At 41.5% G+C, this 12,328-nt stretch overlaps 1 long non-coding RNA gene across 1 annotated transcript in view; it reads right to left on the bottom strand.

The window, feature by feature from the left end:
* Positions 1 to 1,413: 1,413 nt before the first annotated feature.
* LOC137562910 (uncharacterized) overlaps positions 1,414 to 12,328 on the bottom strand; it is a 74,743-nt gene continuing 63,828 nt past the window's right edge. The window contains exons 4-5 of the long non-coding RNA XR_011030211.1: positions 9,199 to 9,251; positions 1,414 to 2,218 (exon numbers count right to left, since the gene is read on the bottom strand). This is a non-coding gene — a long non-coding RNA (uncharacterized lncRNA). The remainder of the gene's footprint in view (positions 2,219 to 9,198; positions 9,252 to 12,328) is intronic.

Genomic DNA, 12,328 nt, shown 5'->3' with positions numbered 1-12,328 from the left:
TCACAGTAGAGTACATCATCTCAGCAAATATAGCAATAATTCTTAAAGGTTAAGAAACATATGCATCTTTCTATCTATATACACACACTCCTATACAAATGTATAGATACGCATTTAAAATGCCATTTAAAATTCAGTTCTTAATTACAGTTTAACATTGAGGTATATCATAAATTGTATTTTTTTTTTTACTTTTTAAAACATCTGTTCTCACACAGCATCAGGTTTATATGTGACCCCCAGAGAAATCCAATCCATCCATTTTCTTCCAATGTTGAAAGCCTTCCATATGAATTGTAAATTCACATATAAATGCATTTTAATAAGTGCATAACTATTTATACATGCATATGTGCGCGCACATCGCAAGCAGTCTGAATGCAATTATTTAGTAGATTTTTTCAGACTGCGGAATAAAAGAATTCATTTGTAGAAGATATCGGAGACACTGTGGGGCGATATTCCAGCTGTCAATTCCCAGAGCTAGATAAGGGGGGGAAGAGAAAAGAAAAAAAATCTCCTGGTATTATTCTGAAGCAGATAATACATGGACATCCTCAAAGATGTTTGGAGGATACATCATTAGGTAAATTTAGTGTGACTATTAAATTAGAGAGTCGTATGACATTGATTAGGCTGCTTGGAGAATACATTCACAAATATATGTATCTATATTCCAGAACTGATGCCTGAATACAGCTGGGACTTCCGATGGAAAGCTCGCCGCGTACAACATCTGCTGCATCACATCCATTCAACGCATGAAGGCCAGCAGCCTGTCCCGGTGAACCATCCTTACAGGGAATCCCTGGCATTGTGTGGAGGCATAGCTGTATGTCACACTATTGGGCTTCAAGTGGAATTAAGAGGAGCATGAGAATAATGAAAACACAGTGATTAGAAATATAACGCAAATGAATGTTGGCGCATGGTAAACAACAGAATAATACAAATTAATATGTAAAAATGTTTAAGCATGGAAAAAAAAATATAAATCTGCAAATAGATTTAATAGGACAGATAAATAACATCATGAACTAAAATATTTTATAAATAACAGAAATAGAAAAATGCCCACCACAAAACATTTAGGTTCTCTACTTTTTATATTTCTTTATTTCCTTTTAATTAATGAGACAATAACAGTTATTATTATGATTTGGCATTCAGAAAAAAAAAAAATCACGTCCTCAGTATTTTGATTAATTTTTTTTATGCATTTGTGTTAAAAAAAATTGTAATAAAACTTTAAAAAAAACAACTTAATAGAGCTGACATACAGGTAAAAAACTCAAAAAAACGGAATATTGTGCAAAAGTTCATTTATTTCAGTAATTCAACTTAAAAGGTGAAACTAATATATGAAACAGACTCTTTAGATGCAAGGCGAGATATTTCAAGCCTTTATTTGTTATCATTTTGATGATTAAGGCTTACAGCTTACGAGAACTCCAAAATCAGAATCTCAGATCATTAGGATATTGTGAAAATTTTAAATATTCTAGCCTCAAAGTGTCAGACTCTAATCAGCTAATAAATCCAAAACACCTGCAAAGGGTTCCTAATTCATAGATTAGTTCCTTTTATGTTGAAATTCTAAAACAAATTGACTTTTGCACAATATTCTAATTTTTGGGATTTCACCTGTAATAAAATATTAACTGCACATTAAAAGGGATAAATCACCTCTAATTCCTCTGCAAGACAAAGTAAGAGGATTTGTTTTGTGTGTCAGTGTCTGAATTTATGTTACACTATAATATCTTATACTATAACATAATAAAGTCAGGCTAAGGGCCCATTCACACTTGTGAGTCGCAAAACCGTTTTGCGCGGGTCATTTTACTGCGATTAGCGCGGTAAAATCACTGTACACTCTCGCTATTCAGAGAGATCACGATCAGCGCTTTTATAAGCACTGAATTGCGATCGCTCCATAATTGAGAGAAAATGCTGCAGGTAACACAGTTTGCGATTGCCGTCCAAACGTCCACGATCGGAGGTAATTGTGGCAGTGGGATCACTGCCATAGGTTTACAATTGCGCTAGTGCTTTAAAAAGTGCCAGTGCTTCTGCGATGAAAGGAAATCAAACACTAATCGCCTTAGTGTGCATGGGCCCTAAAGGTATCCATGTTATAGAACTCTCTGCAGCATCCAAGCTTAGAGCGGTCTCTCAGCACTGTGCAGGCTCTACCAGGCGGATAGGCTTCTTCTCTCTAAAAAAGCATCAGAGATGTAAATTGCAACACAAAAAAAATGAATTGAAATGATTTATATTGGACGTTGTACTGATTAAAGTCTCATGCAGGCTATAGAAAAAAAAAAACTCTTCCTAGAGATGCTGCATGCAACTGCAGTCACACAACCAGAATTCAAAATCTCTCAGCAACATTGTCCAAAATCTGATATGATCCAGGTAAGGGAGGCAAGTCCTAACTACCAACAGTAGTCGGTTTTTAATTCATCCATTCCAACCTGGGTTTGTAGATCTTATGCTATACTCAGGGAGATGCTTGCAGATAACTTAAGGTGCCCATTAACTGTAACATTTTTTTCATCAGATGCAATCTTTCAAAGCAATTTTTACAATGAAATTGTACAGAAAATTGTGCACCCCCCCCCCCCCCATTCCTCACGGCTGTCCCCGCCGCCCCTCCTTCAGTGCTGCTTCCCCCTCCTGCTCAAGGGCTCTGGGGGAGGTCTTGGTGACACCCCCCCTCCTGTCTGACACCCGGTGCACCACGCCCCCTGGTGCCCAATGGCAGGAACGCCCCTGGCCTAAACCCAGGAATACCAGCATGCTTGGAATCATCCTCTAATACCAAAACAAAGAATACAACATTCTATTTATTTTGGAGAGGAAGTGAAGGATGTAAGTTCTGTGGGCCATTGGTATAATCTAATATGAGGATGACAAGTTTAATCCAATATTTTTAAGCTTGTTTGGACTTCTGCACAGTAGCTAAAGATGAAGCATGAAATATTTAGAGTATTTATTTAGTTTTATCATATTTATTGAATTCAAGTGGTTGTTCTATTAGAAACATACAAAATACTACAAATAATCTTTTCACTTATTTTGAATCTGTAAAAGGATATAATGATGGTAGGCTCCAAATTCTTTTTAGCTTAGATTTCTTTTAAAAAGTACAGTTTACACTACAAAAAAAAGTTTTCAAATATGATAGCAAACTGAATCAGCAAATGTTAGAAAGGACCACTGTATACATCCAGTGCTGAACTGACTAGATAATCGGTTTTTAAGAGTTGTTGTTGTTTTTTACCGTAGGACCAGCCTCTCTTTTGAAAATTACATTCTCTGCCATGTAACGCATTCTGCTTACATGCTGAGGTGACACTTTGGCACTTCAGGGTGAAAATAAGGTGAATTTTCCTAGCTCTGTGCACAGTGCAGACATCAGCAGCAAGATGGCAGCTCTCATGAGACCGATAATGTCACATCTATTTCATGTGTTACTTGAAACCTCTGCAAATTCATCCCGCTCCCACTAGACTAGCAATAGATGTTTAAAGTGAACCAGAGACGAAGCACCCTCATGTATTTTACCATATATATCAGTGGGAACATTAGAGAAAACATTTACCATGCTCTCCGTTTCATCCTCACTGCTAAAAGTGTCTATTATCAGCTGTGATAAGAATCCCCGACTGAGCATTCAGTCTGGCTTTGCTGGGAATAATTATAGCTGAGTGATTATAGCAGGGCCACAAGGGGGCAGGCTTGGGCTTGAAAAGACACCAGAGAAGACAGACTCAGCTATAATCATTCCGAAGCAAAGCCAGACTGAATGCTCAGTCGGGGATTCTTATCAGAGGTGATAACAGTCAGATTAAACAGAGAACAATGAAACAAAGTGCAGATTAGGCGTTTACTGTCATATTCCCACTGATTTATAAGGTAAAATACATGAGGGTTCTTCGTCTCTGGTTCTCTTTAAGAGTAAAAAAATACTTATTTTGTGGCAAACGTGCATAGTGGGGCAGTGCATAGCGCTCTTGTCTTGCAGCATTAGGTTCCCGGTGCGGATCTGAGCCACGAGAATACCTGGGGATTTGGATCAGGAGACTATCTGCATGGAGTTCATACACTCTACTTGTATTCGCATGGGAGGGGGGCACTCCAGTCTAGTCATCTAACATACGGATACATTAACTGGATTTCCTCAGAACTGGAACTTAGACTATGAGGGACACATGACAATGGTAGGGATTAGACTGTGAGCCCCTCTGAGGGACAGTTATTGACTAAACCACTCACTCTGTCAAGTGCCACACAACATATCAGCGCTAAAAGAAAAAAGAAAATGAACAGTGCTGGTCACTGCTGCTACTTGTTGTCCCCCAATTTCTTTACAACAAAATTAACATAGTGTATTTATGAAGGTTGTTATAGGCTTTCACATGTTGTGAAGTGAAACGACCCATTAGTTTAATACAAATTTAATGCTGGGAAGACACAATGCAATTTCCCATCTGATCAATGGGTCATCTGAAGGAAGTTGTATCGTGTGCGTGTGTGTGTGTGTATATATAAATATATTGTATAAGTATTGAATATATATATATATATATATATATATATATATATATATATACATATATATATATATATATATATATATATATATATATATATATATATATATAAACCAACCTGCTCCTGATCGATAAAGGGATCGATTTTCTGATTATAACTTCACAAAATCGATCCTTTATCGATCAGAAAAAGATCAGACGAGTCGGAAATAATCGTCCAATTACTCTCGACCAGCCGCAAGATGCCTCATGTATTCCCAGCATTAGCCTGGACAGAAGCTTTGTTTGAATATAGATTAGATATAGATAATTGTTTGCCCTTATCTGATTAAAACGTTAAGCACTGAACCTAATAAAAAAAAATAAAAAAAAAATAAATATATATATATATATATATATTTATTTATAGGTGCATTTTGTTGAAGCAGAATTATACGTAGCTAAACTAAAATGCTAGAAAGATATTTTGGATTTCCCCGGGCTATTGTGTAAAAGGTTAAGTATGTGTAGTATACTGTATTACATTTACACCCTTTTTGTAATCCTCAACCTTTTCCTTTACCAAGAAATTTTCTTTCTTTTTTTTTACACCTCTGTATTTTTTCCAGTGATTATATCAGCGTTACGCTTCGCAGCAATGTCTCATATGTGCCCCAGTTTTTCAAGGATAGTCCCACTGGAAATCCTTAGCCTAGAATGTCTCTTTGCTGAAAAGGCTCCACTTAAAGGAATTTTCTCGACTTCCTCTTAAAAACGATATGCTGTCCATAGCATGTAGAGCTCAGACAACAGGCATCAATATTGAGGTTAATACTTCAGTCAAATGTATCAGGTCAACAATATCCTCAAATGCTTCATCTATTATGGGCTAGGAAGCCTTCTCTTACTCCTCAGCCTGTCTATATTAACACTGTTTATTTCTGTATCTATTTCTTCAGCCCCCCTGCCATAAATAGCACACGCGGGATTCATTTTGCAATAGGAAACAACTGAATGGGCTATAAATGATACCTTTTAATGGTTAACCAGTTCCATTGATCCTGCAAGCTTGCAGGACACAAAGGCCCTCTTCGTTTTTCAGTTTTATAGTTTTCTACTACGAAATTGATCCTGCATCTGTTGTACTAGCCAATACAGCGCAGCAGAGACACCGGGAAAATTTATGGCTCTAGCTCCCAGTACATATGTAATCCATGCTCTGTGTATCCTCAGATTCCTTACTATCACCCAGCTGAGGTTGTTTTTAGAGGCATGTATGATCTATAGGTTCAGTTTTCTACAAGCTACTGTTATTATTGCCTTACATTGTTTTGCGGTGTACACTTTCTGAAACTGCCCAAATTCTAATTAGTAGGAAATTAGAGGAAATGTGCCAGCGGCTGTAGGTTTAACTTCCATCTATAGGGATTGAGTGTGCATACACATAACATAGAAATGCTGAGATAGCACAACATTTTCGCTTGATCAACCATACAACTGGACTGACACATTCTCTGTCAGTTTATACTGTGTTTTAGCGTGCATTGTACTGCTCACATCATTAACTGTGCCTTGGCAGAGCTTACAGTCTAAAATCCTTACCACAGTATGTCAATGCCCCTCAAGTTGTTTGGGTGAGCGGGCAATTAACCTACAAACTAGAGAAAATGGAGGCTAGTCGAACAAACACAGGGTGAACATACTCAAACCATGCAGACAGCTTGCAAGATTCATCTTCCCCACTTTACCCCCCCCCCCCCCCCCACACACACACACACACTACCTCCACCCATCCATTAGATTAAATCACATAGCTATCGAAAGGCCTGTACATATGCTTGACTGTTGTTGCCCAATGAGGATAGAGACCTGATCCCTCGGACGACATTGCCGGGCCTGTACAGACAGCAGACTGACTACGCACTCTGTTTCAAAGCGGGGAGGCGGAAGGCGGACGAATAGGCTCAAACGTGATATCAGGTGGTGGGTGGGGCAGTGGCGAGTTGAAAGCAATCCACCGTTGCTCAGCTGAGTTGATCTGCCTGGCGGATCGATGGCCAGGTGTGGTTGCTAGTCACGGGGCTGCTATAAAAATGGTGATAACGACTGACTGAGCTGACTTTAATATAGCACACAGGTGTCGAACTCCAGGCCTGGAGGGCCAGATCCATGCCAGTGTTTAGGATGGACTGAGAAAGAGAGGAATGTGTTCTACCTGAGGGACCACACCTTTCCTGATTCAGACCCATCAATTCATTTGAGCTGTGCCAAAAATGTGTGAGGACCTTGGCCCTTGAAGGACCGGTTTGACATCCCTGATCTAGCGTGCAGGTCTTAATGTTTACATGTATCACCTAGTGCAAAGCAGCTAGACAGAACACTACTATGACACCTTTCCAGTGAATATGTAAGCAGCCGCGGATAGCCAAGGGTAGCACTAAGGGTGGCACAATGCCGCTGTTACTTCTGTGGACTCCTTACCAGCATCTGTAAATGCCATAACTTGGACCCTGTAAATGTTGCTTCAAATCTAGCATGGTCTAATACAAGCTTTGTTTAAAGTGATCCTCAAGCAGGGGCGCCTCTAGGCATAGGCAGTACAGGCCTGGAGTGCCATTGGTCCTGGGGGGCGCCATGTTGCTGGATTAAGCCCCGCCCCCAAATTAAGCCACACCCATGTGGGTGTTCTATTACTTGCTTCTGCTGCATCTACTTAGCGTAAGTTGCAGGCAGCTAACGCTTCTGTGCCTTGTGCATCCTTCTTTCATCCTTTGTGCCATCTCTGCCTCCGTCTGTGCCCTTTGTGCCTCCTTCTGTCCCCCGGTGCCTCCTTATGTCTCCTTTGCCTTTATTTGTCCCCTTGTGCTACCTCTGCCCTCCTGTTCCTCCTTCAGTCCCACTCTGTCTCCTTCTGTCCTCCTGTGCCTCCTTCGGTATCCCTTTGTGCCTCCTTCTGTCCCCATTGTGCCACCTCGTCTCCATGTGCCTCCTCAGTCCCCATGTGCCACCTCTGTCCCCCTGTGCCTCCTTCTGTGCCCCTTTGTGCCTCCTTCTGTACCCGTGTGCCTCCTTTAGTCCCCCTGTGACTCCTTCTGTCCCCCTTTGTGCCTCCTTCTGACCCATTGTAGAGGGTGCCAGGCCGACCAGGCGGTCATGAGTGCTGTGCAGGGGGGACCGTGGTCACACCCTTCCCCGCCAGATGTTGTGTCCCCAGGTGGCGACGCCGCGTCAGTTCACTGGCCTGCAGCTTGTAAGCTCACTTCTGCAGCCTTACATTACGTGTATTTTCTGGTGAAACACTGCACTCATTGCGAATTTTCTGATGAAAAACGCTGCCGCATTATGATTATTTCCTGGTGAAACGCTGCCGCATTACGATTATTTTCATGGAAGGGCGCCATGGGGGTGGGGGCGCCACAGATTTTCTCGCCTGGAGTGACAAAATGGCTAGAGGCGCCCATGTCCTCAAGTGATTATTGAACACTAAACAGGGATTAAGGCTGAATACTATTAGTTTTACCATGTCAGTAATGCTGTCGGGTGTTGGGCCTTCTTGGTGGAGAAGTCCATGCATGTCCCCTCCCACCTCCATCTGACATAGGTCTATGCAATAGCATACAGGATGGTCTAACAGCTGTCACACTGGGATGGGAGCAGGCCAGCAGTTATGTCCAGAGTCTTTGAGGACCTGCCAGGACCCGGAAGTGGCTTGTACTGCACAGCTCACAGCACTGCAGAAGTGCTAAAGCTGCATAGCATGTTCCGTTTACGGCAATGCACTATACAGCATTGTCAATGTTTGAGGTGGAAATTGTAATGTGATGAGAAATAAGCTACAGTGTGCAGCAGTCTTTCTATTTTCATTGTTTCTGCTTTTTTTTCAGTCTCCCCATTGAGTGATGTTTGTGTCTATAACTAGGTATAAATGGGAACGCAATACCTGAGTGTTATTACCCAAAGTGAAAATAAACTTATTAAATAAACAATTGTATCTATCCTCCTTCTCCTAAACATGACTTTTTAAGATATTCCACAGTTTTATTTTATATTTAAAGGGACTCCGAGCTCATTAAATTAATTTTTTTATTCGATTAAAGCGCGCATGTGCAGTACTTTCACGCCGGCCGCCGTGATGACGCGAGGCGGCCGGCGTGTGACGTCAGCCGCGTCATACGCGGAAGGAGCAGCCCGACACTCTGCCGAGTGTCGCCCGGGCTGCGGCCTGTCAGCCATTCCAGAGCGGGGAGAAGGAGAGGAGCCAGGACGCCGGCGTGGGACCTCCCGACCAGCACTGGGCTGGAGAAAGCCCCTGGTGAGTACAACTTTCTTTTTTTGGGTGAGCTCGGAGTCCCTTTAAATCTACTTTTTTAAGTTTTTAAGGTTTTATTGTTTTTGCTCAATGACACATTCATTGAAGTATGCCAGAGCTAAGATCTATGAACTATTGACCCTTTTTATCTCTTTCCTGCTCTCAGAAGCCATTTCCGGCTAGGAAAGTGTTTTATAGTTGTAATTTCTTATCATAAGGATCACACAGCAACTTACTCGGTCCCGACTCAGACAGGAACTGCCACTCACATACCTGATGTTTAACTCTTTCAGGCAGAGAAGGAAAAAAGGAACACAGCATAGTTATTTGTGCACTAGGCACTGTACATACCCATGTCTGTCTCATCATGTCACATGTCACCTCAGGTATCCTTTAAAGAGGAACTGTAGTAAAAACAACAATGAATAAAGTTGCTCATCTTTTCTTTTTTTTTTTTTACAGTGTTCATTTATAGATTATTTAGTCAGTGTTTGCACAATGTAAAATCTTTCCTCACCCTGATTTACATTTCGAACTGTACCACTGATGGTGACATTTACAGTACTGTCAGGTGCAGCTCTGTGGAATGTTTGTTTACTGACAGTTCTTAATCCAGCAGAAAATATACCTGGTCTCCAAGAATGCTCAAGGAGTGGGAAGAATGGCAGATCAATGATCAGCCTAGGCTAAGCATCACTAGAAGGGTGGGGTTACATACTAATATTGAACAATATATGCATATTGAATGTGTTTCTGATGCTGAAACCTGAAAATTGCCATAAAGGTGGGTATCCCCAATAAATGTATTTATTTATTGTATTTATAAAGCGCCAACATATTACGCAGCGCTGGATATTAGTTTAGGTTACAGACAATATTTAGGGGTGACATACAGAAATATGACAATACCTGAATACAAGAAAACGCAGAAGAGCCCCACCTGGCAGCAGGGCCTGGCCAGGTTGGGTCGGCCACTGGAGAAGACCGGGAGCCTGCGGAGCTGCGGTGAGGGCACGTCCTGCCTGCCACGGGCTGGAGGAAGCCCCAGGTAAGTGGATTTGGATTTTTATTTTTTTTAGCTCCTGCGTGAACCTTCCCTTTAAATACAGTTTTTAACCAAAACCAAGATTAACCTAATTGGCTTATCTTCATCAAATATATAATAGGCCTGTGTTAATAAGGGATTAAAACAGGGGCATAACTTGATTTAGCGCGATGGAGGCGGCACGCCCCCGTTCTTCTAACTTGCGCAGTACTACTACACTAACGACAGGAGCGCTATAGAGGCATGTGCAGTACCCGGTGACTGAAGGATATACCAGAATGGAAAGCAGAGTATTGAGGAGGCCCAGGAGGACAGCGGGGGAACCAACAGCCTGAAGGGGGCTGGAGGAACGTATAAATTCTTTCTTCTTGTTGTCTCAGTTTTCCTTCAATTTGAATCTGTATTTAAGTTGGAACACTGTGCCCCCCTGTACCTCCAGTGTCCCGCCTCTGTCCCAGCACCTCCAGTGTCCTCTACTCTCCCATGTCCCCTCTATGACTCCACCAGCCACAACTGACCCCTCTGTGCCGCCACTGTCCTCCATCGCGCCACCAGGAACCTCCTCTAAACTTACTTCCTATTGAAAACTTCCCATGCAGCTCTGACAAGCTTTCTGCCTTCTCTGTCTTCTTTTCGTTTGGTGCAGAAGCGACATCATCATGACAAATATGCTGCTCTTATCAGTGATTCGTTTGTAACTTAGGACATATTTAACTCTGGAATGTTTGAATGTTTAATTGTTTAGGTCCCCTATCTTCAGTCATCAGCATTTATCCTAAGGAGCATATCCAATCCTTAAATCTTGAAATCAGTGGTTTTGTGTCCTATTTTATAGGAAGCATTTGAAAATGCCTTTTATGATCTGTAACACTTACGTAACCTTTTAACACATTCAGGACTAAATCACGGCTTCAGGTGAGGCTGAATGCAACACAGACTAGTAAAGAAGTTTGGGTACGAGACAGCTTATTTGGGTGCTGCAATAGGCCGTAATATAAATTACGACTATAACTGACTAATTTGGACGCTGGCAATAGCCAGAGCCAAAATTACGATAAATTGGATGTAATTTGGGCGCCGGCAATAGCCAGAGCCAGAGTTACGCAGGATACAAAAAAGGAGGTTGTCAGCAGGGGAAGAGATTACAATGAGGACAGGAGTATAGCTAGATCAGGATAAGCCATCTTTCGGCCTCACCTTGCACCCAAATTCCCCCATGCCGTTTTTACATGTACTCGTTTGGATAGGGGTCTGCTGCACTTATAGCTATCTGACTTTCTCTAGGTGCAACAATTCATGGCTAGATCTGGCAACAAAGCTTGAAAGGCTGTCGGGGGTCTTAGCGGAACACCTTTTTCTTTCCTGAAAATAATTTACTGAAGGGTGGGGAATCCACCCTGTAATCCTGTAATACAAAAGGATTCTGTGGGCCATCCTCCAACCTCTGTGGGGAGCTCACAGTCCAGATACAGCAACCACCAACCCAACTTGTAGCAAAAGACCAAAGACTAGAACTCAAAACAAAAACAAAATGTATCGGTACATGGCAGGCTACATAGCAATAGGCAGGCACAATGTTACGAGCCTAAACCCTTACTTGGAAAATATCTGCAGCCAGTCAAAAGCAAGAGCCCTATCCAATGCACATTCCTAAGAATCAGCAATGACGAGGCTGGAAGGGATTCAAGGATGCTACGATTATCATAATCCTGAATCATTAGTAGTGATGAGCCGAAATTTTGCATTTTCCTAATTACATCAACAAATGTGAAATTGTGACACAAAATCATAGTCCGTAATTTTCTGAATATTTGTAATTTGATGTCGTAATTTTGCGATAAATGGTAACTTCATGTTTCATTTGTAATTCCATAGTTTACAAAAAAATGACACAAAATTATATGTAATAATAAATTGCAATTCGTCCCAAAACCTACAGATAATTCCAAAAATGTAGTCATGAAAACTATCATAATTATAAATTATTTGTGTATGGTGGTAATTACGCGAAATTTAATAATTACGAAAATTATGTGAAATTTCACGAAATTGGAATTAGCACATTGAGATCATCACTAATCATTAGCGATAAGAGACATCTAACATGAATAGCCAGGATTTCAAACGACCACAAATGTGTTTTACTGACCTTTCATTAGGTTAATATAGATAATGTAGAGGCAGTGGGAGAAAAAGCACAGGTGGTCCGGGAGCCCAATCTGGTGCAATACGTTAGTTGGTACGGAAATATTAAGTAGGTGCAATAGATTTTATACTCACAAGAGTAGGTTGCTGAGTAAGGTAACCACTCGTTCTAGCTTGTGGGGAAGTACCGTCCCCACTCGGCTGCTATCCGGCGCCCGGATATATACAGTAGCAGCCACTGAGTCAAGGCACTGTCACTGACCCGAGGAAGCGGTTTTGACCGTGAAACGC

The sequence above is a fragment of the Hyperolius riggenbachi genome, chromosome 3 (assembly GCF_040937935.1).
Source record: "Hyperolius riggenbachi isolate aHypRig1 chromosome 3, aHypRig1.pri, whole genome shotgun sequence".
Lineage (NCBI taxonomy): Eukaryota > Metazoa > Chordata > Amphibia > Anura > Hyperoliidae > Hyperolius > Hyperolius riggenbachi.
This window is presented reverse-complemented; position numbering and strand designations above follow the sequence as displayed.